We start from the raw sequence: 26,914 nt of genomic DNA, 5'->3' as shown, positions 1-26,914 counted from the left end.
TGTGCCTTGAAGCTCTAGGGCAATGTAGCACACCCACAGCAGAAGTTCTACTTCAGCCAGATCAGGCCGGCAAAGAAACTGCGTTTCACAGCCCTTTGTAAGGGATGTTCCCGGTAGGCTGTAAGAGCCCAATGCAGAACGAGTTGTTTCTTAGCTTCCCAAAGAGCTGGAAGCAAGATGCTTTGGGGACTATCTCTGTCTTTGGAAACAATTCAGCACTTTGTGCCTTGAAGCTCTAGGGCAATGTAGCACACCCACAGCAGAAGTTCTACTTCAGCCAGATCAGGCCTGCAAAGAAACTGCGTTTCACAGCCCTTTGTAAGGGATGTTCCCGGTAGGCTGTAAGAGCCCAATGCAGAGCGAGTTGTTTCTTAGCTTCCCAAAGAGCTGGAAGCAAGATGCTTTGGGGACTATCTCTGTCTTTGGAAACAATTCAGCCCTTTGTGCCTTGAAGCTCTAGGGCAATGTAGCACACCCACAGCAGAAGTTCTACTTCAGCCAGATCAGGCCTGCAAAGAAACTGCGTTTCACAGCCCTTTGTAAGGGATGTTCCCGGTAGGCTGTAAGAGCCCAATGCAGAACGAGTTGTTTCTTAGCTTCCCAAAGAGCTGGAAGCAAGATGCTTTGGGGACTATCTCTGTCTTTGGAAACAATTCAGCACTTTGTGCCTTGAAGCTCTAGGGCAATGTAGCACACCCAGAGCAGAAGTTCTACTTCAGCCAGATCAGGCCTGCAAAGAAACTGCGTTTCACAGCCCTTTGTAAGGTTTGTTCCCGGTAGGCTGTAAGAGCCCAATGCAGAGCGAGTTGTTTCTTAGCTTCCCAAAGAGCTGGAAGCAAGATGCTTTGGGGACTATCTCTGTCTTTGGAAACAATTCAGCACTTTGTGCCTTGAAGCTCTAGGGCAATGTAGCACACCCACAGCAGAAGTTCTACTTCAGCCAGATAAGGCCTGCAAAGAAACTGCGTTTCACAGCCCTTTGTAAGGGATGTTCCCGGTAGGCTGTAAGAGCCCAATGCAGAACGAGTTGTTTCTTAGCTTCCCAAAGAGCTGGAAGCAAGATGCTTTGGGGACTATCTCTGTCTTTGGAAACAATTCAGCACTTTGTGCCTTGAAGCTCTAGGGCAATGTAGCACACCCACAGCAGAAGTTCTACTTCAGCCAGATCAGGTTGCAAAGAAACTACGTTTCACAGCCCTTTGTAAGGGATGTTCCCGGTAGGCTGTAAGAGCCCAATGCAGAGCGAGTTGTTTCTTAGCTTCCCAAAGAGCTGGAAGCAAGATGCTTTGGGGACTATCTCTGTCTTTGGAAACAATTCAGCACTTTGTGCCTTGAAGCTCTAGGGCAATGTAGCACACCCACAGCAGAAGTTCTACTTCAGCCAGATCAGGTTGCAAAGAAACTACGTTTCACAGCCCTTTGTAAGGGATGTTCCCGGTAGGCTGTAAGAGCCCAATGCAGAGCGAGTTGTTTCTTAGCTTCCCAAAGAGCTGGAAGCAAGATGCTTTGGGGACTATCTCTGTCTTTGGAAACAATTCAGCACTTTGTGCCTTGAAGCTCTAGGGCAATGTAGCACACCCACAGCAGAAGTTCTACTTCAGCCAGATCAGGCCGGCAAAGAAACTGCGTTTCACAGCCCTTTGTAAGGGATGTTCCCGGTAGGCTGTAAGAGCCCAATGCAGAGCGAGTTGTTTCTTAGCTTCCCAAAGAGCTGGAAGCAAGATGCTTTGGGGACTATCTCTGTCTTTGGAAACAATTCAGCCCTTTGTGCCTTGAAGCTCTAGGGCAATGTAGCACACCCACAGCAGAAGTTCTACTTCAGCCAGATCAGGCCTGCAAAGAAACTGCGTTTCACAGCCCTTTGTAAGGGATGTTCCCGGTAGGCTGTAAGAGCCCAATGCAGAACGAGTTGTTTCTTAGCTTCCCAAAGAGCTGGAAGCAAGATGCTTTGGGGACTATCTCTGTCTTTGGAAACAATTCAGCACTTTGTGCCTTGAAGCTCTAGGGCAATGTAGCACACCCAGAGCAGAAGTTCTACTTCAGCCAGATCAGGCCTGCAAAGAAACTGCGTTTCACAGCCCTTTGTAAGGTTTGTTCCCGGTAGGCTGTAAGAGCCCAATGCAGAGCGAGTTGTTTCTTAGCTTCCCAAAGAGCTGGAAGCAAGATGCTTTGGGGACTATCTCTGTCTTTGGAAACAATTCAGCACTTTGTGCCTTGAAGCTCTAGGGCAATGTAGCACACCCACAGCAGAAGTTCTACTTCAGCCAGATAAGGCCTGCAAAGAAACTGCGTTTCACAGCCCTTTGTAAGGGATGTTCCCGGTAGGCTGTAAGAGCCCAATGCAGAACGAGTTGTTTCTTAGCTTCCCAAAGAGCTGGAAGCAAGATGCTTTGGGGACTATCTCTGTCTTTGGAAACAATTCAGCACTTTGTGCCTTGAAGCTCTAGGGCAATGTAGCACACCCACAGCAGAAGTTCTACTTCAGCCAGATCAGGTTGCAAAGAAACTACGTTTCACAGCCCTTTGTAAGGGATGTTCCCGGTAGGCTGTAAGAGCCCAATGCAGAGCGAGTTGTTTCTTAGCTTCCCAAAGAGCTGGAAGCAAGATGCTTTGGGGACTATCTCTGTCTTTGGAAACAATTCAGCACTTTGTGCCTTGAAGCTCTAGGGCAATGTAGCACACCCACAGCAGAAGTTCTACTTCAGCCAGATCAGGTTGCAAAGAAACTACGTTTCACAGCCCTTTGTAAGGGATGTTCCCGGTAGGCTGTAAGAGCCCAATGCAGAGCGAGTTGTTTCTTAGCTTCCCAAAGAGCTGGAAGCAAGATGCTTTGGGGACTATCTCTGTCTTTGGAAACAATTCAGCACTTTGTGCCTTGAAGCTCTAGGGCAATGTAGCACACCCACAGCAGAAGTTCTACTTCAGCCAGATCAGGCCTGCAAAGAAACTGCGTTTCACAGCCCTTTGTAAGGGATGTTCCCGGTAGGCTGTAAGAGCCCAATGCAGAGCGAGTTGTTTCTTAGCTTCCCAAAGAGCTGGAAGCAAGATGCTTTGGGGACTATCTCTGTCTTTGGAAACAATTCAGCACTTTGTGCCTTGAAGCTCTAGGGCAATGTAGCACACCCACAGCAGAAGTTCTACTTCAGCCAGATCAGGCCTGCAAAGAAACTGCGTTTCACAGCCCTTTGTAAGGGATGTTCCCGGTAGGCTGTAAGAGCCCAATGCAGAACGAGTTGTTTCTTAGCTTCCCAAAGAGCTGGAAGCAAGATGCTTTGGGGACTATCTCTGTCTTTGGAAACAATTCAGCACTTTGTGCCTTGAAGCTCTAGGGCAATGTAGCACACCCACAGCAGAAGTTCTACTTCAGCCAGATCAGGCCTGCAAAGAAACTGCGTTTCACAGCCCTTTGTAAGGGATGTTCCCGGTAGGCTGTAAGAGCCCAATGCAGAGCGAGTTGTTTCTTAGCTTCCCAAAGAGCTGGAAGCAAGATGCTTTGGGGACTATCTCTGTCTTTGGAAACAATTCAGCACTTTGTGCCTTGAAGCTCTAGGGCAATGTAGCACACCCAGAGCAGAAGTTCTACTTCAGCCAGATCAGGCCTGCAAAGAAACTGCGTTTCACAGCCCTTTGTAAGGGATGTTCCCGGTAGGCTGTAAGAGCCCAATGCAGAGCGAGTTGTTTCTTAGCTTCCCAAAGAGCTGGAAGCAAGATGCTTTGGGGACTATCTCTGTCTTTGGAAACAATTCAGCACTTTGTGCCTTGAAGCTCTAGGGCAATGTAGCACACCCACAGCAGAAGTTCTACTTCAGCCAGATCAGGCCTGCAAAGAAACTGCGTTTCACAGCCCTTTGTAAGGGATGTTCCCGGTAGGCTGTAAGAGCCCAATGCAGAGCGAGTTGTTTCTTAGCTTCGCAAAGAGCTGGAAGCAAGATGCTTTGGGGACTATCTCTGTCTTTGGAAACAATTCAGCCCTTTGTGCCTTGAAGCTCTAGGGCAATGTAGCACACCCACAGCAGAAGTTCTACTTCAGCCAGATCAGGCCTGCAAAGAAACTGCGTTTCACAGCCCTTTGTAAGGGATGTTCCCGGTAGGCTGTAAGAGCCCAATGCAGAGCGAGTTGTTTCTTAGCTTCCCAAAGAGCTGGAAGCAAGATGCTTTGGGGACTATCTCTGTCTTTGGAAACAATTCAGCACTTTGTGCCTTGAAGCTCTAGGGCAATGTAGCACACCCACAGCAGAAGTTCTACTTCAGCCAGATCAGGCCTGCAAAGAAACTGCGTTTCACAGCCCTTTGTAAGGGATGTTCCCGGTAGGCTGTAAGAGCCCAATGCAGAACGAGTTGTTTCTTAGCTTCCCAAAGAGCTGGAAGCAAGATGCTTTGGGGACTATCTCTGTCTTTGGAAACAATTCAGCACTTTGTGCCTTGAAGCTCTAGGGCAATGTAGCACACCCACAGCAGAAGTTCTACTTCAGCCAGATCAGGCCGGCAAAGAAACTGCGTTTCACAGCCCTTTGTAAGGGATGTTCCCGGTAGGCTGTAAGAGCCCAATGCAGAGCGAGTTGTTTCTTAGCTTCCCAAAGAGCTGGAAGCAAGATGCTTTGGGGACTATCTCTGTCTTTGGAAACAATTCAGCCCTTTGTGCCTTGAAGCTCTAGGGCAATGTAGCACACCCACAGCAGAAGTTCTACTTCAGCCAGATCAGGCCTGCAAAGAAACTGCGTTTCACAGCCCTTTGTAAGGGATGTTCCCGGTAGGCTGTAAGAGCCCAATGCAGAACGAGTTGTTTCTTAGCTTCCCAAAGAGCTGGAAGCAAGATGCTTTGGGGACTATCTCTGTCTTTGGAAACAATTCAGCACTTTGTGCCTTGAAGCTCTAGGGCAATGTAGCACACCCAGAGCAGAAGTTCTACTTCAGCCAGATCAGGCCTGCAAAGAAACTGCGTTTCACAGCCCTTTGTAAGGGATGTTCCCGGTAGGCTGTAAGAGCCCAATGCAGAGCGAGTTGTTTCTTAGCTTCCCAAAGAGCTGGAAGCAAGATGCTTTGGGGACTATCTCTGTCTTTGGAAACAATTCAGCACTTTGTGCCTTGAAGCTCTAGGGCAATGTAGCACACCCACAGCAGAAGTTCTACTTCAGCCAGATCAGGCCTGCAAAGAAACTGCGTTTCACAGCCCTTTGTAAGGGATGTTCCCGGTAGGCTGTAAGAGCCCAATGCAGAACGAGTTGTTTCTTAGCTTCCCAAAGAGCTGGAAGCAAGATGCTTTGGGGACTATCTCTGTCTTTGGAAACAATTCAGCACTTTGTGCCTTGAAGCTCTAGGGCAATGTAGCACACCCAGAGCAGAAGTTCTACTTCAGCCACATCAGGCCTGCAAAGAAACTGCGTTTCACAGCCCTTTGTAAGGGATGTTCCCGGTAGGCTGTAAGAGCCCAATGCAGAGCGAGTTGTTTCTTAGCTTCCCAAAGAGCTGGAAGCAAGATGCTTTGGGGACTATCTCTGTCTTTGGAAACAATTCAGCCCTTTGTGCCTTGAAGCTCTAGGGCAATGTAGCACACCCACAGCAGAAGTTCTACTTCAGCCAGATCAGGCCTGCAAAGAAACTGCGTTTCACAGCCCTTTGTAAGGGATGTTCCCGGTAGGCTGTAAGAGCCCAATGCAGAGCGAGTTGTTTCTTAGCTTCCCAAAGAGCTGGAAGCAAGATGCTTTGGGGACTATCTCTGTCTTTGGAAACAATTCAGCCCTTTGTGCCTTGAAGCTCTAGGGCAATGTAGCACACCCACAGCAGAAGTTCTACTTCAGCCAGATCAGGCCTGCAAAGAAACTGCGTTTCACAGCCCTTTGTAAGGGATGTTCCCGGTAGGCTGTAAGAGCCCAATGCAGAACGAGTTGTTTCTTAGCTTCCCAAAGAGCTGGAAGCAAGATGCTTTGGGGACTATCTCTGTCTTTGGAAACAATTCAGCACTTTGTGCCTTGAAGCTCTAGGGCAATGTAGCACACCCAGAGCAGAAGTTCTACTTCAGCCAGATCAGGCCTGCAAAGAAACTGCGTTTCACAGCCCTTTGTAAGGGATGTTCCCGGTAGGCTGTAAGAGCCCAATGCAGAGCGAGTTGTTTCTTAGCTTCCCAAAGAGCTGGAAGCAAGATGCTTTGGGGACTATCTCTGTCTTTGGAAACAATTCAGCCCTTTGTGCCTTGAAGCTCTAGGGCAATGTAGCACACCCACAGCAGAAGTTCTACTTCAGCCAGATCAGGCCTGCAAAGAAACTGCGTTTCACAGCCCTTTGTAAGGGATGTTCCCGGTAGGCTGTAAGAGCCCAATGCAGAACGAGTTGTTTCTTAGCTTCCCAAAGAGCTGGAAGCAAGATGCTTTGGGGACTATCTCTGTCTTTGGAAACAATTCAGCACTTTGTGCCTTGAAGCTCTAGGGCAATGTAGCACACCCACAGCAGAAGTTCTACTTCAGCCAGATCAGGCCGGCAAAGAAACTGCGTTTCACAGCCCTTTGTAAGGGATGTTCCCGGTAGGCTGTAAGAGCCCAATGCAGAGCGAGTTGTTTCTTAGCTTCGCAAAGAGCTGGAAGCAAGATGCTTTGGGGACTATCTCTGTCTTTGGAAACAATTCAGCCCTTTGTGCCTTGAAGCTCTAGGGCAATGTAGCACACCCACAGCAGAAGTTCTACTTCAGCCAGATCAGGCCTGCAAAGAAACTGCGTTTCACAGCCCTTTGTAAGGGATGTTCCCGGTAGGCTGTAAGAGCCCAATGCAGAACGAGTTGTTTCTTAGCTTCCCAAAGAGCTGGAAGCAAGATGCTTTGGGGACTATCTCTGTCTTTGGAAACAATTCAGCACTTTGTGCCTTGAAGCTCTAGGGCAATGTAGCACACCCACAGCAGAAGTTCTGCTTCAGCCAGATCAGGCCTGCAAAGAAACTGCGTTTCACAGCCCTTTGTAAGGGATGTTCCCGGTAGGCTGTAAGAGCCCAATGCAGAGCGAGTTGTTTCTTAGCTTCCCAAAGAGCTGGAAGCAAGATGCTTTGGGGACTATCTCTGTCTTTGGAAACAATTCAGCACTTTGTGCCTTGAAGCTCTAGGGCAATGTAGCACACCCACAGCAGAAGTTCTACTTCAGCCAGATCAGGCCTGCAAAGAAACTGCGTTTCACAGCCCTTTGTAAGGGATGTTCCCGGTAGGCTGTAAGAGCCCAATGCAGAGCGAGTTGTTTCTTAGCTTCCCAAAGAGCTGGAAGCAAGATGCTTTGGGGACTATCTCTGTCTTTGGAAACAATTCAGCACTTTGTGCCTTGAAGCTCTAGGGCAATGTAGCACACCCACAGCAGAAGTTCTACTTCAGCCAGATCAGGCCGGCAAAGAAACTGCGTTTCACAGCCCTTTGTAAGGGATGTTCCCGGTAGGCTGTAAGAGCCCAATGCAGAACGAGTTGTTTCTTAGCTTCCCAAAGAGCTGGAAGCAAGATGCTTTGGGGACTATCTCTGTCTTTGGAAACAATTCAGCACTTTGTGCCTTGAAGCTCTAGGGCAATGTAGCACACCCACAGCAGAAGTTCTACTTCAGCCAGATCAGGCCTGCAAAGAAACTGCGTTTCACAGCCCTTTGTAAGGGATGTTCCCGGTAGGCTGTAAGAGCCCAATGCAGAGCGAGTTGTTTCTTAGCTTCCCAAAGAGCTGGAAGCAAGATGCTTTGGGGACTATCTCTGTCTTTGGAAACAATTCAGCACTTTGTGCCTTGAAGCTCTAGGGCAATGTAGCACACCCACAGCAGAAGTTCTACTTCAGCCAGATCAGGCCTGCAAAGAAACTGCGTTTCACAGCCCTTTGTAAGGGATGTTCCCGGTAGGCTGTAAGAGCCCAATGCAGAACGAGTTGTTTCTTAGCTTCCCAAAGAGCTGGAAGCAAGATGCTTTGGGGACTATCTCTGTCTTTGGAAACAATTCAGCACTTTGTGCCTTGAAGCTCTAGGGCAATGTAGCACACCCACAGCAGAAGTTCTACTTCAGCCAGATCAGGCCGGCAAAGAAACTGCGTTTCACAGCCCTTTGTAAGGGATGTTCCCGGTAGGCTGTAAGAGCCCAATGCAGAGCGAGTTGTTTCTTAGCTTCGCAAAGAGCTGGAAGCAAGATGCTTTGGGGACTATCTCTGTCTTTGGAAACAATTCAGCCCTTTGTGCCTTGAAGCTCTAGGGCAATGTAGCACACCCACAGCAGAAGTTCTACTTCAGCCAGATCAGGCCTGCAAAGAAACTGCGTTTCACAGCCCTTTGTAAGGGATGTTCCCGGTAGGCTGTAAGAGCCCAATGCAGAACGAGTTGTTTCTTAGCTTCCCAAAGAGCTGGAAGCAAGATGCTTTGGGGACTATCTCTGTCTTTGGAAACAATTCAGCACTTTGTGCCTTGAAGCTCTAGGGCAATGTAGCACACCCACAGCAGAAGTTCTACTTCTGCCAGATCAGGCCTGCAAAGAAACTGCGTTTCACAGCCCTTTGTAAGGGATGTTCCCGGTAGGCTGTAAGAGCCCAATGCAGAACGAGTTGTTTCTTAGCTTCCCAAAGAGCTGGAAGCAAGATGCTTTGGGGACTATCTCTGTCTTTGGAAACAATTCAGCACTTTGTGCCTTGAAGCTCTAGGGCAATGTAGCACACCCACAGCAGAAGTTCTACTTCAGCCAGATCAGGCCTGCAAAGAAACTGCGTTTCACAGCCCTTTGTAAGGGATGTTCCCGGTAGGCTGTAAGAGCCCAATGCAGAGCGAGTTGTTTCTTAGCTTCCCAAAGAGCTGGAAGCAAGATGCTTTGGGGACTATCTCTGTCTTTGGAAACAATTCAGCACTTTGTGCCTTGAAGCTCTAGGGCAATGTAGCACACCCACAGCAGAAGTTCTACTTCAGCCAGATCAGGCCTGCAAAGAAACTGCGTTTCACAGCCCTTTGTAAGGGATGTTCCCGGTAGGCTGTAAGAGCCCAATGCAGAACGAGTTGTTTCTTAGCTTCCCAAAGAGCTGGAAGCAAGATGCTTTGGGGACTATCTCTGTCTTTGGAAACAATTCAGCACTTTGTGCCTTGAAGCTCTAGGGCAATGTAGCACACCCACAGCAGAAGTTCTACTTCAGCCAGATCAGGCCTGCAAAGAAACTGCGTTTCACAGCCCTTTGTAAGGGATGTTCCCGGTAGGCTGTAAGAGCCCAATGCAGAGCGAGTTGTTTCTTAGCTTCCCAAAGAGCTGGAAGCAAGATGCTTTGGGGACTATCTCTGTCTTTGGAAACAATTCAGCCCTTTGTGCCTTGAAGCTCTAGGGCAATGTAGCACACCCACAGCAGAAGTTCTACTTCAGCCAGATCAGGCCTGCAAAGAAACTGCGTTTCACAGCCCTTTGTAAGGGATGTTCCCGGTAGGCTGTAAGAGCCCAATGCAGAACGAGTTGTTTCTTAGCTTCCCAAAGAGCTGGAAGCAAGATGCTTTGGGGACTATCTCTGTCTTTGGAAACAATTCAGCACTTTGTGCCTTGAAGCTCTAGGGCAATGTAGCACACCCACAGCAGAAGTTCTACTTCAGCCAGATCAGGCCTGCAAAGAAACTGCGTTTCACAGCCCTTTGTAAGGGATGTTCCCGGTAGGCTGTAAGAGCCCAATGCAGAGCGAGTTGTTTCTTAGCTTCCCAAAGAGCTGGAAGCAAGATGCTTTGGGGACTATCTCTGTCTTTGGAAACAATTCAGCACTTTGTGCCTTGAAGCTCTAGGGCAATGTAGCACACCCACAGCAGAAGTTCTACTTCAGCCAGATCAGGCCTGCAAAGAAACTGCGTTTCACAGCCCTTTGTAAGGGATGTTCCCGGTAGGCTGTAAGAGCCCAATGCAGAACGAGTTGTTTCTTAGCTTCCCAAAGAGCTGGAAGCAAGATGCTTTGGGGACTATCTCTGTCTTTGGAAACAATTCAGCCCTTTGTGCCTTGAAGCTCTAGGGCAATGTAGCACACCCAGAGCAGAAGTTCTACTTCAGCCACATCAGGCCTGCAAAGAAACTGCGTTTCACAGCCCTTTGTAAGGGATGTTCCCGGTAGGCTGTAAGAGCCCAATGCAGAGCGAGTTGTTTCTTAGCTTCCCAAAGAGCTGGAAGCAAGATGCTTTGGGGCCTATCTCTGTCTTTGGAAACAATTCAGCACTTTGTGCCTTGAAGCTCTAGAGCAATGCAGCACACCCAGAGCAGAAGTTCTACTTCAGCCAGATCAGGCCTGCAAAGAAACTGCGTTTCACAGCCCTTTGTAAGGGATGTTCCCGGTAGGCTGTAAGAGCCCAATGCAGAGCGAGTTGTTTCTTAGCTTCCCAAAGAGCTGGAAGCAAGATGCTTTGGGGACTATCTCTGTCTTTGGAAACAATTCAGCACTTTGTGCCTTGAAGCTCTAGGGCAATGTAGCACACCCACAGCAGAAGTTCTACTTCAGCCAGATCAGGCCTGCAAAGAAACTGCGTTTCACAGCCCTTTGTAAGGGATGTTCCCGGTAGGCTGTAAGAGCCCAATGCAGAACGAGTTGTTTCTTAGATTCCCAAAGAGCTGGAAGCAAGATGCTTTGGGGACTATCTCTGTCTTTGGAAACAATTCAGCACTTTGTGCCTTGAAGCTCTAGGGCAAAGTAGCACACCCACAGCAGAAGTTCTACTTCAGCCAGATCAGGCCTGCAAAGAAACTGCGTTTCACAGCCCTTTGTAAGGGATGTTCCCGGTAGGCTGTAAGAGCCCAATGCAGAACGAGTTGTTTCTTAGCTTCCCAAAGAGCTGGAAGCAAGATGCTTTGGGGACTATCTCTGTCTTTGGAAACAATTCAGCACTTTGTGCCTTGAAGCTCTAGGGCAATGTAGCACACCCACAGCAGAAGTTCTACTTCAGCCAGATCAGGCCTGCCAAGAAACTGCGTTCAACAGGACTTTGTAAGAGATGTTCCCCATAGGCTGTAAGAACACTGTGCAGAGCGAGTTGTTTCATAGCTTCCCATAGAGCTGGAAGCAAGATGCTTTGGGGCCTATCTCTGTCTTTGGAAACAATTCAGCAGTTTGTGCCTTGAAGCTCTAGAGCAATGTAGCACACCCAGAGCAGAAGTTCTACTTCAGCCAGATCAGGCCTGCAAAGGAACTGCGTTTCACAGCCCTTTGTAAGGGATGTTCCCGGTAGGCTGTAAGAGCCCAATGTAGAGCGAGTTGTTTCTTAGCTTCCCAAAGAGCTGGAAGCAAGATGCTTTGGGGACTATCTCTGTCTTTGGAAACAATTCAGCACTTTGTGCCTTGAAGCTCTAGGGCAATGTAGCACACCCACAGCAGAAGTTCTACTTCAGCCAGATCAGGCCTGCAAAGAAACTGCGTTTCACAGCCCTTTGTAAGGGATGTTCCCGGTAGGATGTAAGAGCCCAATGCAGAGCGAGTTGTTTCTTAGCTTCCCAAAGAGCTGGAAGCAAGATGCTTTGGGGACTATCTCTGTCTTTGGAAACAATTCAGCACTTTGTGCCTTGAAGCTCTAGGGCAATGCAGCACACCCACAGCAGAAGTTCTACTTCAGCCAGATCAGGCCTGCAAAGAAACTGCGTTTCACAGCCCTTTGTAAGGGATGTTCCCGGTAGGCTGTAAGAGCCCAATGCAGAGCGAGTTGTTTCTTAGCTTCCCAAAGAGCTGGAAGCAAGATGCTTTGGGGACTATCTCTGTCTTTGGAAACAATTCAGCACTTTGTGCCTTGAAGCTCTAGGGCAATGTAGCACACCCACAGCAGAAGTTCTACTTCAGCCAGATCAGGCCTGCAAAGAAACTGCGTTTCACAGCCCTTTGTAAGGGATGTTCCCGGTAGGCTGTAAGAGCCCAATGCAGAGCGAGTTGTTTCTTAGCTTCCCAAAGAGCTGGAAGCAAGATGCTTTGGGGACTATCTCTGTCTTTGGAAACAATTCAGCACTTTGTGCCTTGAAGCTCTAGGGCAATGTAGCACACCCAGAGCAGAAGTTCTACTTCAGCCAGATCAGGCCTGCAAAGAAACTGCGTTTCACAGCCCTTTGTAAGGGATGTTCCCGGTAGGCTGTAAGAGCCCAATGCAGAGCGAGTTGTTTCTTAGCTTCCCAAAGAGCTGGAAGCAAGATGCTTTGGGGAGTATCTCTGTCTTTGGAAACAATTCAGCACTTTGTGCCTTGAAGCTCTAGGGCAATGTAGCACACCCACAGCAGAAGTTCTACTTCAGCCAGATCAGGCCTGCCAAGAAACTGCGTTCAACAGGACTTTGTAAGAGATGTTCCCCATAGGCTGTAAGAACACTGTGCAGAGCGAGTTGTTTCATAGCTTCCCATAGAGCTGGAAGCAAGATGCTTTGGGGCCTATCTCTGTCTTTGGAAACAATTCAGCAGTTTGTGCCTTGAAGCTCTAGAGCAATGTAGCACACCCAGAGCAGAAGTTCTACTTCAGCCAGATCAGGCCTGCAAAGAAACTGCGTTTCACAGCCCTTTGTAAGGGCTGTTCCCGGTAGGCTGTAAGAGCCCAATGCAGAGCGAGTTGTTTCTTAGCTTCCCAAAGAGCTGGAAGCAAGATGCTTTGGGGACTATCTCTGTCTTTGGAAACAATTCAGCACTTTGTGCCTTGAAGCTCTAGGGCAATGTAGCACACCCACAGCAGAAGTTCTACCTCAGCCAGATCAGGCCTGCAAAGAAACTGCGTTTCACAGCCCTTTGTAAGGGATGTTCCCGGTAGGCTGTAAGAGCCCAATGCAGAGCGAGTTGTTTCTTAGCTTCCCAAAGAGCTGGAAGCAAGATGCTTTGGGGAGTATCTCTGTCTTTGGAAACAATTCAGCACTTTGTGCCTTGAAGCTCTAGGGCAATGTAGCACACCCACAGCAGAAGTTCTACTTCAGCCAGATCAGGCCTGCAAAGAAACTGCATTTCACAGCCCTTTGTAAGGGATGTTCCCGGTAGGCTGTAAGAGCCCAATGCAGAACGAGTTGTTTCTTAGCTTCCCAAAGAGCTGGAAGCAAGATGCTTTGGGGACTATCTCTGTCTTTGGAAACAATTCAGCACTTTGTGCCTTGAAGCTCTAGGGCAATGTAGCACACCCACAGCAGAAGTTCTACTTCAGCCAGATCAGGCCTGCCAAGAAACTGCGTTCAACAGGACTTTGTAAGAGATGTTCCCCATAGGCTGTAAGAACACTGTGCAGAGCGAGTTGTTTCATAGCTTCCCCTAGAGCTGGAAGCAAGATGCTTTGGGGCCTATCTCTGTCTTTGGAAACAATTCAGCAGTTTGTGCCTTGAAGCTCTAGAGCAATGTAGCACACCCAGAGCAGAAGTTCTACTTCAGCCAGATCAGGCCTGCAAAGGAACTGCGTTTCACAGCCCTTTGTAAGGGATGTTCCCGGTAGGCTGTAAGAGCCCAATGCAGAGCGAGTTGTTTCTTAGCTTCCCAAAGAGCTGGAATCAAGATGCTTTGGGGACTATCTCTGTCTTTGGAAACAATTCAGCACTTTGTGCCTTGAAGCTCTAGGGCAATGTAGCACACCCACAGCAGAAGTTCTACTTCAGCCAGATCAGGCCTGCAAAGAAACTGCGTTTCACAGCCCTTTGTAAGGGATGTTCCCGGTAGGCTGTAAGAGCCCAATGCAGAGCGAGTTGTTTCTTAGCTTCCCAAAGAGCTGGAAGCAAGATGCTTTGGGGACTATCTCTGTCTTTGGAAACAATTCAGCACTTTGTGCCTTGAAGCTCTAGGGCAATGTAGCACACCCACAGCAGAAGTTCTACTTCAGCCAGATCAGGCCTGCAAAGAAACTGCGTTTCACAGCCCTTTGTAAGGGATGTTCCCGGTAGGCTGTAAGAGCCCAATGCAGAACGAGTTGTTTCTTAGCTTCCCAAAGAGCTGGAAGCAAGATGCTTTGGGGACTATCTCTGTCTTTGGAAACAATTCAGCACTTTGTGCCTTGAAGCTCTAGGGCAATGTAGCACACCCACAGCAGAAGTTCTACTTCAGCCAGATCAGGCCTGCAAAGAAACTGCGTTTCACAGCCCTTTGTAAGGGATGTTCCCGGTAGGCTGTAAGAGCCCAATGCAGAAAGAGTTGTTTCTTAGATTCCCAAAGAGCTGGAAGCAAGATGCTTTGGGGACTATCTCTGTCTTTGGAAACAATTCAGCACTTTATGCCTTGAAGCTCTAGGGCAATGTAGCACACCCACAGCAGAAGTTCTACTTCAGCCAGATCAGGCCTGCAAAGAAACTGCGTTTCACAGCCCTTTGTAAGGGATGTTCCCGGTAGGCTGTAAGAGCCCAATGCAGAACGAGTTGTTTCTTAGCTTCCCAAAGAGCTGGAAGCAAGATGCTTTGGGGACTATCTATGTCTTTGGAAACAACTCAGCACTTTGTGCCTTGAAGCTCTAGGGCAATGTAGCACACCCACAGCAGAAGTTCTACTTCAGCCAGATCAGGCCTGCCAAGAAACTGCGTTCAACAGGACTTTGTAAGAGATGTTCCCCATAGGCTGTAAGAACACTGTGCAGAGCGAGTTGTTTCATAGCTTCCCATAGAGCTGGAAGCAAGATGCTTTGGGGCCTATCTCTGTCTTTGGAAACAATTCAGCAGTTTGTGCCTTGAAGCTCTAGAGCAATGTAGCACACCCAGAGCAGAAGTTCTACTTCAGCCAGATCAGGCCTGCAAAGGAACTGCGTTTCACAGCCCTTTGTAAGGGATGTTCCCGGTAGGCTGTAAGAGCCCAATGTAGAGCGAGTTGTTTCTTAGCTTCCTAAAGAGCTGGAAGCAAGATGCTTTGGGGACTATCTCTGTCTTTGGAAACAATTCAGCACTTTGTGCCTTGAAGCTCTAGGGCAATGTAGCACACCCACAGCAGAAGTTCTACTTCAGCCAGATCAGGCCTGCAAAGAAACTGCGTTTCACAGCCCTTTGTAAGGGATGTTCCCGGTAGGCTGTAAGAGCCCAATGCAGAGCGAGTTGTTTCTTAGCTTCCCAAAGAGCTGGAAGCAAGATGCTTTGGGGACTATCTCTGTCTTTGGAAACAATTCAGCACTTTGTGCCTTGAAGCTCTAGGGCAATGTAGCACACCCAGAGCAGAAGTTCTACTTCAGCCAGATCAGGCCTGCAAAGAAACTGCGTTTCACAGCCCTTTGTAAGGGATGTTCCCGGTAGGCTGTAAGAGCCCAATGCGGAACGAGTTGTTTGTCAGCTTCCCAAAGAGCTGGAAGCAAGATGCTTTGGGGACTATCTCTGTCTTTGGAAACAATTCAGCACTTTGTGCCTTGAAGCTCTAGGGCAATGTAGCACACCCACAGCAGAAGTTCTACTTCAGCCAGATCAGGCCTGCTAAGAAACTGCGTTCAACAGGACTTTGTAAGAGATGTTCCCCATAGGCTGTAAGAACACTGTGCAGAGCGAGTTGTTTCATAGCTTCCCATAGAGCTGGAAGCAAGATGCTTTGGGGCCTATCTCTGTCTTTGGAAACAATTCAGCAGTTTGTGCCTTGAAGCTCTAGAGCAATGTAGCACACCCAGAGCAGAAGTTCTACTTCAGCCAGATCAGGCCTGCAAAGGAACTGCGTTTCACAGCCCTTTGTAAGGGATGTTCCCGGTAGGCTGTAAGAGCCCAATGCAGAGCGAGTTGTTTCTTAGCTTCCCAAAGAGCTGGAATCAAGATGCTTTGGGGACTATCTCTGTCTTTGGAAACAATTCAGCACTTTGTGCCTTGAAGCTCTAGGGCAATGTAGCACACCCACAGCAGAAGTTCTACTTCAGCCAGATCAGGCCTGCAAAGAAACTGCGTTTCACAGCCCTTTGTAAGGGATGTTCCCGGTAGGCTGTAAGAGCCCAATGCAGAACGAGTTGTTTCTTAGCTTCCCAAAGAGCTGGAAGCAAGATGCTTTGGGGACTATCTCTGTCTTTGGAAACAATTCAGCACTTTGTGCCTTGAAGCTCTAGGGCAATGTAGCACACCCACAGCAGAAGTTCTACTTCAGCCAGATCAGGCCTGCAAAGAATCTGCGTTTCACAGCCCTTTGTAAGGGATGTTCCCGGTAGGCTGTAAGAGCCCAATGCAGAGCGAGTTGTTTCTTAGCTTCCCAAAGAGCTGGAAGCAAGATGCTTTGGGGACTATCTCTGTCTTTGGAAACAATTCAGCACTTTGTGCCTTGAAGCTCTAGGGCAATGTAGCACACCCACAGCAGAAGTTCTACTTCAGCCAGATCAGGCCTGCAAAGAAACTGCGTTTCACAGCCCTTTGTAAGGGATGTTCCCGGTAGGCTGTAAGAGCCCAATGCAGAACGAGTTGTTTCTTAGCTTCCCATAGAGCTGGAAGCAAGATGCTTTGGGGACTATCTCTGTCTTTGGAAACAATTCAGCACTTTGTGCCTTGAAGCTCTAGGGCAATGTAGCACACCCACAGCAGAAGTTCTACTTCAGCCAGATCAGGCCTGCCAAGAAACTGCGTTCAACAGGACTTTGTAAGAGATGTTCCCCATAGGCTGTAAGAACACTGTGCAGAGCGAGTTGTTTCATAGCTTCCCATAGAGCTGGAAGCAAGATGCTTTGGGGCCTATCTCTGTCTTTGGAAACAATTCAGCAGTTTGTGCCTTGAAGCTCTAGAGCAATGTAGCACACCCAGAGCAGAAGTTCTACTTCAGCCAGATCAGGCCTGCAAAGAAACTGCGTTTCACAGCCCTTTGTAAGGGCTGTTCCCGGTAGGCTGTAAGAGCCCAATGCAGAGCGAGTTGTTTCTTAGCTTCCCAAAGAGCTGGAAGCAAGATGCTTTGGGGACTATCTCTGTCTTTGGAAACAATTCAGCACTTTGTGCCTTGAAGCTCTAGGGCAATGTAGCACACCCACAGCAGAAGTTCTACTTCAGCCAGATCAGGCCTGCCAAGAAACTGCGTTCAACAGGACTTTGTAAGAGATGTTCCCCATAGGCTGTAAGAACACTGTGCAGAGCGAGTTGTTTCATAGCTTCCCATAGAGCTGGAAGCAAGATGCTTTGGGGCCTATCTCTGTCTTTGGAAACAATTCAGCACTTTGTGCCTTGAAGCTCTAGAGCAATGTAGCACACCCAGAGCAGAAGTTCTACTTCAGCCAGATCAGGCCTGCAAAGAAACTGCGTTTCACAGCCCTTTGTAAGGGATGTTCCCGGTAGGCTGTAAGAGCCCAATGCAGAGCGAGTTGTTTCTTAGCTTCCCAAAGAGCTGGAAGCAAGATGCTTTGGGGACTATCTCTGTCTTTGGAAACAATTCAGCACTTTGTGCCTTGAAGCTCTAGGGCAATGTAGCACACCCACAGCAGAAGTTCTACTTCAGCCAGATCAGGCCTGCAAAGAAACTGCGTTTCACAGCCCTTTGTAAGGGATGTTCCCGGTAGGCTGTAAGAGCCCAATGCAGAACGAGTTGTTTCTTAGCTTCCCAAAGAGCTGGAAGCAAGATGCTTTGGGGACTATCTCTGTCTTTGGAAACAATTCAGCACTTTGTGCCTTGAAGCTCTAGGGCAATGTAGCACACCCACAGCAGAAGTTCTACTTCAGCCAGATCAGGCCTGCAAAGAAACTGCGTTTCACAGCCCTTTGTAAGGGATGTTCCCGGTAGGCTGTAAGAGCCCAATGCAGAACGAGTTGTTTCTTAGATTCCCAAAGAGCTGGAAGCAAGATGCTTTGGGGACTATCTCTGTCTTTGGAAACAATTCAGCACTTTGTGCCTTGAAGCTCTAGGGCAATGTAGCACACCCACAGCAGAAGTTCTACTTCAGCCAGATCAGGCCTGCAAAGAAACTGCGTTTCACAGCCCTTTGTAAGGGATGTTCCCGGTAGGCTGTAAGAGCCCAATGCAGAACGAGTTGTTTCTTAGCTTCCCAAAGAGCTGGAAGCAAGATGCTTTGGGGACTATCTATGTCTTTGGAAACAATTCAGCACTTTGTGCCTTGAAGCTCTAGGGCAATGTAGCACACCCACAGCAAGAGTTCTACTTCAGCCAGATCAGGCCTGCCAAGAAACTGCGTTCAACAGGACTTTGTAAGAGATGTTCCCCATAGGCTGTAAGAACACTGTGCAGAGCGAGTTGTTTCATAGCTTCCCATAGAGCTGGAAGCAAGATGCTTTGGGGCCTATCTCTGTCTTTGGAAACAATTCAGCAGTTTGTGCCTTGAAGCTCTAGAGCAATGTAGCACACCCAGAGCAGAAGTTCTACTTCAGCCAGATCAGGCCTGCAAAGGAACTGCGTTTCACAGCCCTTTGTAAGGGATGTTCCCGGTAGGCTGTAAGAGCCCAATGTAGAGCGAGTTGTTTCTTAGCTTCCCAAAGAGCTGGAAGCAAGATGCTTTGGGGACTATCTCTGTCTTTGGAAACAATTCAGCACTTTGTGCCTTGAAGCTCTAGGGCAATGTAGCACACCCACAGCAGAAGTTCTACTTCAGCCAGATCAGGCCTGCAAAGAAACTGCGTTTCACAGCCCTTTGTAAGGGATGTTCCCGGTAGGCTGTAAGAGCCCAATGCAGAGCGAGTTGTTTCTTAGCTTCCCAAAGAGCTGGAAGCAAGATGCTTTGGGGACTATCTCTGTCTTTGGAAACAATTCAGCACTTTGTGCCTTGAAGCTCTAGGGCAATGTAGCACACCCATAGCAGAAGTTTTACTTCAGCCAGATCAGGCCTGCAAAGAAACTGCGTTTCACAGCCCTTTGTAAGGGATGTTCCCGGTAGGCTGTAAGAGCCCAATGCAGAACGAGTTGTTTCTTAGCTTCCCAAAGAGCTGGAAGCAAGATGCTTTGGGGACTATCTCTGTCTTTGGAAACAATTCAGCACTTTGTGCCTTGAAGCTCTAGGGCAATGTAGCACACCCACAGCAGAAGTTCTACTTCAGCCAGATCAGGCCTGCTAAGAAACTGCGTTCAACAGGACTTTGTAAGAGATGTTCCCCATAGGCTGTAAGAACACTGTGCAGAGCGAGTTGTTTCATAGCTTCCCATAGAGCTGGAAGCAAGATGCTTTGGGGCCTATCTCTGTCTTTGGAAACAATTCAGCAGTTTGTGCCTTGAAGCTCTAGAGCAATGTAGCACACCCAGAGCAGAAGTTCTACTTCAGCCAGATCAGGCCTGCAAAGGAACTGCGTTTCACAGCCCTTTGTAAGGGATGTTCCCGGTAGGCTGTAAGAGCCCAATGCAGAGCGAGTTGTTTCTTAGCTTCCCAAAGAGCTGGAATCAAGATGCTTTGGGGACTATCTCTGTCTTTGGAAACAATTCAGCACTTTGTGCCTTGAAGCTCTAGGGCAATGTAGCACACCCACAGCAGAAGTTCTACTTCAGCCAGATCAGGCCTGCAAAGAAACTGCGTTTCACAGCCCTTTGTAAGGGATGTTCCCGGTAGGCTGTAAGAGCCCAATGCAGAGCGAGTTGTTTCTTAGCTTCCCAAAGAGCTGGAAGCAAGATGTTTTGGGGACTATCTCTGTCTTTGGAAACAATTCAGCACTTTGTGCCTTGAAGCTCTAGGGCAATGTAGCACACCCACAGCAGAAGTTCTACTTCAGCCAGATCAGGCCTGCAAAGAAACTGCGTTTCACAGCCCTTTGTAAGGGATGTTCCCGGTAGGCTGTAAGAGCCCAATGCAGAACGAGTTGTTTCTTAGCTTCCCAAAGAGCTGGAAGCAAGATGCTTTGGGGACTATCTCTGTCTTTGGAAACAATTCAGCACTTTGTGCCTTGAAGCTCTAGGGCAATGTAGCACACCCACAGCAGAAGTTCTACTTCAGCCAGATCAGGCCTGCAAAGAGTCTGCGTTTCACAGCCCTTTGTAAGGGATGTTCCCGGTAGGCTGTAAGAGCCCAATGCAGAGCGAGTTGTTTCTTAGCTTCCCAAAGAGCTGGAAGCAAGATGCTTTGGGGACTATCTCTGTCTTTGGAAACAATTCAGCACTTTGTGCCTTGAAGCTCTAGGGCAATGTAGCACACCCACAGCAGAAGTTCTACTTCAGCCAGATCAGGCCTGCAAAGAAACTGCGTTTCACAGCCCTTTGTAAGGGATGTTCCCGGTAGGCTGTAAGAGCCCAATGCAGAACGAGTTGTTTCTTAGCTTCCCATAGAGCTGGAAGCAAGATGCTTTGGGGACTATCTCTGTCTTTGGAAACAATTCAGCACTTTGTGCCTTGAAGCTCTAGGGCAATGTAGCACACCCACAGCAGAAGTTCTACCTCAGCCAGATCAGGCCTGCAAAGAAACTGCGTTTCACAGCCCTTTGTAAGGGATGTTCCCGGTAGGCTGTAAGAGCCCAATGCAGAGCGAGTTGTTTCTTAGCTTCCCAAAGAGCTGGAAGCAAGATGCTTTGGGGACTATCTCTGTCTTTGGAAACAATTCAGCACTTTGTGCCTTGAAGCTCTAGGGCAATGTAGCACACCCACAGCAGAAGTTCTACTTCAGCCAGATCAGGCCTGCAAAGAAACTGCATTTCACAGCCCTTTGTAAGGGATGTTCCCGGTAGGCTGTAAGAGCCCAATGCAGAACGAGTTGTTTCTTAGCTTCCCAAAGAGCTGGAAGCAAGATGCTTTGGGGACTATCTCTGTCTTTGGAAACAATTCAGCACTTTGTGCCTTGAAGCTCTAGGGCAATGTAGCACACCCACAGCAGAAGTTCTACTTCAGCCAGATCAGGCCTGCCAAGAAACTGCGTTCAACAGGACTTTGTAAGAGATGTTCCCCATAGGCTGTAAGAACACTGTGCAGAGCGAGTTGTTTCATAGCTTCCCATAGAGCTGGAAGCAAGATGCTTTGGGGCCTATCTCTGTCTTTGGAAACAATTCAGCAGTTTGTGCCTTGAAGCTCTAGAGCAATGTAGCACACCCAGAGCAGAAGTTCTACTTCAGCCAGATCAGGCCTGCAAAGAAACTGCGTTTCACAGCCCTTTGTAAGGGCTGTTCCCGGTAGGCTGTAAGAGCCCAATGCAGAGCGAGTTGTTTCTTAGCTTCCCAAAGAGCTGGAAGCAAGATGCTTTGGGGACTATCTCTGTCTTTGGAAACAATTCAGCACTTTGTGCCTTGAAGCTCTAGGGCAATGTAGCACACCCACAGCAGAAGTTCTACTTCAGCCAGATCAGGCCTGCCAAGAAACTGCGTTCAACAGGACTTTGTAAGAGATGTTCCCCATAGGCTGTAAGAACACTGTGCAGAGCGAGTTGTTTCATAGCTTCCCATAGAGCTGGAAGCAAGATGCTTTGGGGCCTATCTCTGTCTTTGGAAACAATTCAGCACTTTGTGCCTTGAAGCTCTAGAGCAATGTAGCACACCCAGAGCAGAAGTTCTACTTCAGCCAGATCAGGCCTGCCAAGAAACTGCGTTTCACAGCCCTTTGTAAGGGATGTTCCCGGTAGGCTGTAAGAGCCCAATGCAGAGCGAGTTGTTTCTTAGCTTCCCAAAGAGCTGGAAGCAAGATGCTTTGGGGACTATCTCTGTCTTTGGAAACAATTCAGCACTTTGTGCCTTGAAGCTCTAGGGCAATGTAGCACACCCACAGCAGAAGTTCTACTTCAGCCAGATCAGGCCTGCAAAGAAACTGCGTTTCACAGCCCTTTGTAAGGGATGTTCCCGGTAGGCTGTAAGAGCCCAATGCAGAACGAGTTGTTTCTTAGATTCCCAAAGAGCTGGAAGCAAGATGCTTTGGGGACTATCTCTGTCTTTGGAAACAATTCAGCACTTTGTGCCTTGAAGCTCTAGGGCAATGTAGCACACCCACAGCAGAAGTTCTACTTCAGCCAGATCAGGCCTGCAAAGAAACTGCGTTTCACAGCCCTTTGTAAGGGATTTTCCCGGTAGGCTGTAAGAGCCCAATGCAGAACGAGTTGTTTCTTAGCTTCCCAAAGAGCTGGAAGCAAGATGCTTTGGGGACTATCTCTGTCTTTGGAAACAATTCAGCACTTTGTGCCTTGAAGCTCTAGGGCAATGTAGCACACCCACAGCAGAAGTTCTACTTCAGCCAGATCAGGCCTGCCAAGAAACTGCGTTCAACAGGACTTTGTAAGAGATGTTCCCCATAGGCTGTAAGAACACTGTGCAGAGCGAGTTGTTTCATAGCTTCCCATAGAGCTGGAAGCAAGATGCTTTGGGGCCTATCTCTGTCTTTGGAAACAATTCAGCAGTTTGTGCCTTGAAGCTCTAGAGCAATGTAGCACACCCAGAGCAGAAGTTCTACTTCAGCCAGATCAGGCCTGCAAAGAAACTGCGTTTCACAGCCCTTTGTAAGGGATGTTCCCGGTAGGCTGTAAGAGCCCAATGCAGAGCGAGTTGTTTCTTAGCTTCCCAAAGAGCTGGAAGCAAGATGCTTTGGGGACTATCTCTGTCTTTGGAAACAATTCAGCACTTTGTGCCTTGAAGCTCTAGGGCAATGTAGCACACCCACAGCAGAAGTTCTACTTCAGCCAGATCAGGCCTGCAAAGAATCTGCGTTTCACAGCCCTTTGTAAGGGATGTTCCCGGTAGGCTGTAAGAGCCCAATGCAGAGCGAGTTGTTTCTTAGCTTCCCAAAGAGCTGGAAGCAAGATGCTTTGGGGACTATCTCTGTCTTTGGAAACAATTCAGCACTTTGTGCCTTGAAGCTCTAGGGCAATGTAGCACACCCACAGCAGAAGTTCTACTTCAGCCAGATCAGGCCTGCAAAGAGTCTGCGTTTCACAGCCCTTTGTAAGGGATGTTCCCGGTAGGCTGTAAGAGCCCAATGCAGAGCGAGTTGTTTCTTAGCTTCCCAAAGAGCTGGAAGCAAGATGCTTTGGGGACTATCTCTGTCTTTGGAAACAATTCAGCACTTTGTGCCTTGAAGCTCTAGGGCAATGTAGCACACCCACAGCAGAAGTTCTACTTCAGCCAGATCAGGCCTGCAAAGAAACTGCGTTTCACAGCCCTTTGTAAGGGATGTTCCCGGTAGGCTGTAAGAGCCCAATGCAGAACGAGTTGTTTCTTAGCTTCCCATAGAGCTGGAAGCAAGATGCTTTGGGGACTATCTCTGTCTTTGGAAACAATTCAGCACTTTGTGCCTTGAAGCTCTAGGGCAATGTAGCACACCCACAGCAGAAGTTCTACCTCAGCCAGATCAGGCCTGCAAAGAAACTGCGTTTCACAGCCCTTTGTAAGGGATGTTCCCGGTAGGCTGTAAGAGCCCAATGCAGAGCGAGTTGTTTCTTAGCTTCCCAAAGAGCTGGAAGCAAGATGCTTTGGGGACTATCTCTGTCTTTGGAAACAATTCAGCACTTTGTGCCTTGAAGCTCTAGGGCAATGTAGCACACCCACAGCAGAAGTTCTACTTCAGCCAGATCAGGCCTGCAAAGAAACTGCATTTCACAGCCCTTTGTAAGGGATGTTCCCGGTAGGCTGTAAGAGCCCAATGCAGAACGAGTTGTTTCTTAGCTTCCCAAAGAGCTGGAAGCAAGATGCTTTGGGGACTATCTCTGTCTTTGGAAACAATTCAGCACTTTGTGCCTTGAAGCTCTAGGGCAATGTAGCACACCCACAGCAGAAGTTCTACTTCAGCCAGATCAGGCCTGCCAAGAAACTGCGTTCAACAGGACTTTGTAAGAGATGTTCCCCATAGGCTGTAAGAACACTGTGCAGAGCGAGTTGTTTCATAGCTTCCCATAGAGCTGGAAGCAAGATGCTTTGGGGCCTATCTCTGTCTTTGGAAACAATTCAGCAGTTTGTGCCTTGAAGCTCTAGAGCAATGTAGCACACCCAGAGCAGAAGTTCTACTTCAGCCAGATCAGGCCTGCAAAGAAACTGCGTTTCACAGCCCTTTGTAAGGGCTGTTCCCGGTAGGCTGTAAGAGCCCAATGCAGAGCGAGTTGTTTCTTAGCTTCCCAAAGAGCTGGAAGCAAGATGCTTTGGGGACTATCTCTGTCTTTGGAAACAATTCAGCACTTTGTGCCTTGAAGCTCTAGGGCAATGTAGCACACCCACAGCAGAAGTTCTACTTCAGCCAGATCAGGCCTGCCAAGAAACTGCGTTCAACAGGACTTTGTAAGAGATGTTCCCCATAGGCTGTAAGAACACTGTGCAGAGCGAGTTGTTTCATAGCTTCCCATAGAGCTGGAAGCAAGATGCTTTGGGGCCTATCTCTGTCTTTGGAAACAATTCAGCACTTTGTGCCTTGAAGCTCTAGAGCAATGTAGCACACCCAGAGCAGAAGTTCTACTTCAGCCAGATCAGGCCTGCCAAGAAACTGCGTTTCACAGCCCTTTGTAAGGGATGTTCCCGGTAGGCTGTAAGAGCCCAATGCAGAGCGAGTTGTTTCTTAGCTTCCCAAAGAGCTGGAAGCAAGATGCTTTGGGGACTATCTCTGTCTTTGGAAACAATTCAGCACTTTGTGCCTTGAAGCTCTAGGGCAATGTAGCACACCCACAGCAGAAGTTCTACTTCAGCCAGATCAGGCCTGCAAAGAAACTGCGTTTCACAGCCCTTTGTAAGGGATGTTCCCGGTAGGCTGTAAGAGCCCAATGCAGAACGAGTTGTTTCTTAGATTCCCAAAGAGCTGGAAGCAAGATGCTTTGGGGACTATCTCTGTCTTTGGAAACAATTCAGCACTTTGTGCCTTGAAGCTCTAGGGCAATGTAGCACACCCACAGCAGAAGTTCTACTTCAGCCAGATCAGGCCTGCAAAGAAACTGCGTTTCACAGCCCTTTGTAAGGGATTTTCCCGGTAGGCTGTAAGAGCCCAATGCAGAACGAGTTGTTTCTTAGCTTCCCAAAGAGCTGGAAGCAAGATGCTTTGGGGACTATCTCTGTCTTTGGAAACAATTCAGCACTTTGTGCCTTGAAGCTCTAGGGCAATGTAGCACACCCACAGCAGAAGTTCTACTTCAGCCAGATCAGGCCTGCCAAGAAACTGCGTTCAACAGGACTTTGTAAGAGATGTTCCCCATAGGCTGTAAGAACACTGTGCAGAGCGAGTTGTTTCATAGCTTCCCATAGAGCTGGAAGCAAGATGCTTTGGGGCCTATCTCTGTCTTTGGAAACAATTCAGCAGTTTGTGCCTTGAAGCTCTAGAGCAATGTAGCACACCCAGAGCAGAAGTTCTACTTCAGCCAGATCAGGCCTGCAAAGAAACTGCGTTTCACAGCCCTTTGTAAGGGATGTTCCCGGTAGGCTGTAAGAGCCCAATGCAGAGCGAGTTGTTTCTTAGCTTCCCAAAGAGCTGGAAGCAAGATGCTTTGGGGACTATCTCTGTCTTTGGAAACAATTCAGCACTTTGTGCCTTGAAGCTCTAGGGCAATGTAGCACACCCACAGCAGAAGTTCTACTTCAGCCAGATCAGGCCTGCAAAGAATCTGCGTTTCACAGCCCTTTGTAAGGGATGTTCCCGGTAGGCTGTAAGAGCCCAATGCAGAGCGAGTTGTTTCTTAGCTTCCCAAAGAGCTGGAAGCAAGATGCTTTGGGGACTATCTCTGTCTTTGGAAACAATTCAGCACTTTGTGCCTTGAAGCTCTAGGGCAATGTAGCACACCCACAGCAGAAGTTCTACTTCAGCCAGATCAGGCCTGCAAAGAAACTGCGTTTCACAGCCCTTTGTAAGGGATGTTCCCGGTAGGCTGTAAGAGCCCAATGCAGAACGAGTTGTTTCTTAGCTTCCCATAGAGCTGGAAGCAAGATGCTTTGGGGACTATCTCTGTCTTTGGAAACAATTCAGCACTTTGTGCCTTGAAGCTCTAGGGCAATGTAGCACACCCACAGCAGAAGTTCTACCTCAGCCAGATCAGGCCTGCAAAGAAACTGCGTTTCACAGCCCTTTGTAAGGGATGTTCCCGGTAGGCTGTAAGAGCCCAATGCAGAGCGAGTTGTTTCTTAGCTTCCCAAAGAGCTGGAAGCAAGATGCTTTGGGGACTATCTCTGTCTTTGGAAACAATTCAGCACTTTGTGCCTTGAAGCTCTAGGGCAATGTAGCACACCCACAGCAGAAGTTCTACTTCAGCCAGATCAGGCCTGCAAAGAAACTGCATTTCACAGCCCTTTGTAAGGGATGTTCCCGGTAGGCTGTAAGAGCCCAATGCAGAACGAGTTGTTTCTTAGCTTCCCAAAGAGCTGGAAGCAAGATGCTTTGGGGACTATCTCTGTCTTTGGAAACAATTCAGCACTTTGTGCCTTGAAGCTCTAGGGCAATGTAGCACACCCACAGCAGAAGTTCTACTTCAGCCAGATCAGGCCTGCCAAGAAACTGCGTTCAACAGGACTTTGTAAGAGATGTTCCCCATAGGCTGTAAGAACACTGTGCAGAGCGAGTTGTTTCATAGCTTCCCATAGAGCTGGAAGCAAGATGCTTTGGGGCCTATCTCTGTCTTTGGAAACAATTCAGCAGTTTGTGCCTTGAAGCTCTAGAGCAATGTAGCACACCCAGAGCAGAAGTTCTACTTCAGCCAGATCAGGCCTGCAAAGAAACTGCGTTTCACAGCCCTTTGTAAGGGCTGTTCCCGGTAGGCTGTAAGAGCCCAATGCAGAGCGAGTTGTTTCTTAGCTTCCCAAAGAGCTGGAAGCAAGATGCTTTGGGGACTATCTCTGTCTTTGGAAACAATTCAGCACTTTGTGCCTTGAAGCTCTAGGGCAATGTAGCACACCCACAGCAGAAGTTCTACTTCAGCCAGATCAGGCCTGCCAAGAAACTGCGTTCAACAGGACTTTGTAAGAGATGTTCCCCATAGGCTGTAAGAACACTGTGCAGAGCGAGTTGTTTCATAGCTTCCCATAGAGCTGGAAGCAAGATGCTTTGGGGCCTATCTCTGTCTTTGGAAACAATTCAGCACTTTGTGCCTTGAAGCTCTAGAGCAATGTAGCACACCCAGAGCAGAAGTTCTACTTCAGCCAGATCTGGCCTGCCAAGAAACTGCGTTTCACAGCCCTTTGTAAGGGATGTTCCCGGTAGGCTGTAAGAGCCCAATGCAGAACGAGTTGTTTCTTAGCTTCCCAAAGAGCTGGAAGCAAG

This window comes from Equus asinus, chromosome 2, assembly GCF_041296235.1.
Source record: "Equus asinus isolate D_3611 breed Donkey chromosome 2, EquAss-T2T_v2, whole genome shotgun sequence".
Classification (NCBI taxonomy): domain Eukaryota; kingdom Metazoa; phylum Chordata; class Mammalia; order Perissodactyla; family Equidae; genus Equus; species Equus asinus.
Note: the sequence above shows the minus strand (reverse complement) of the source record.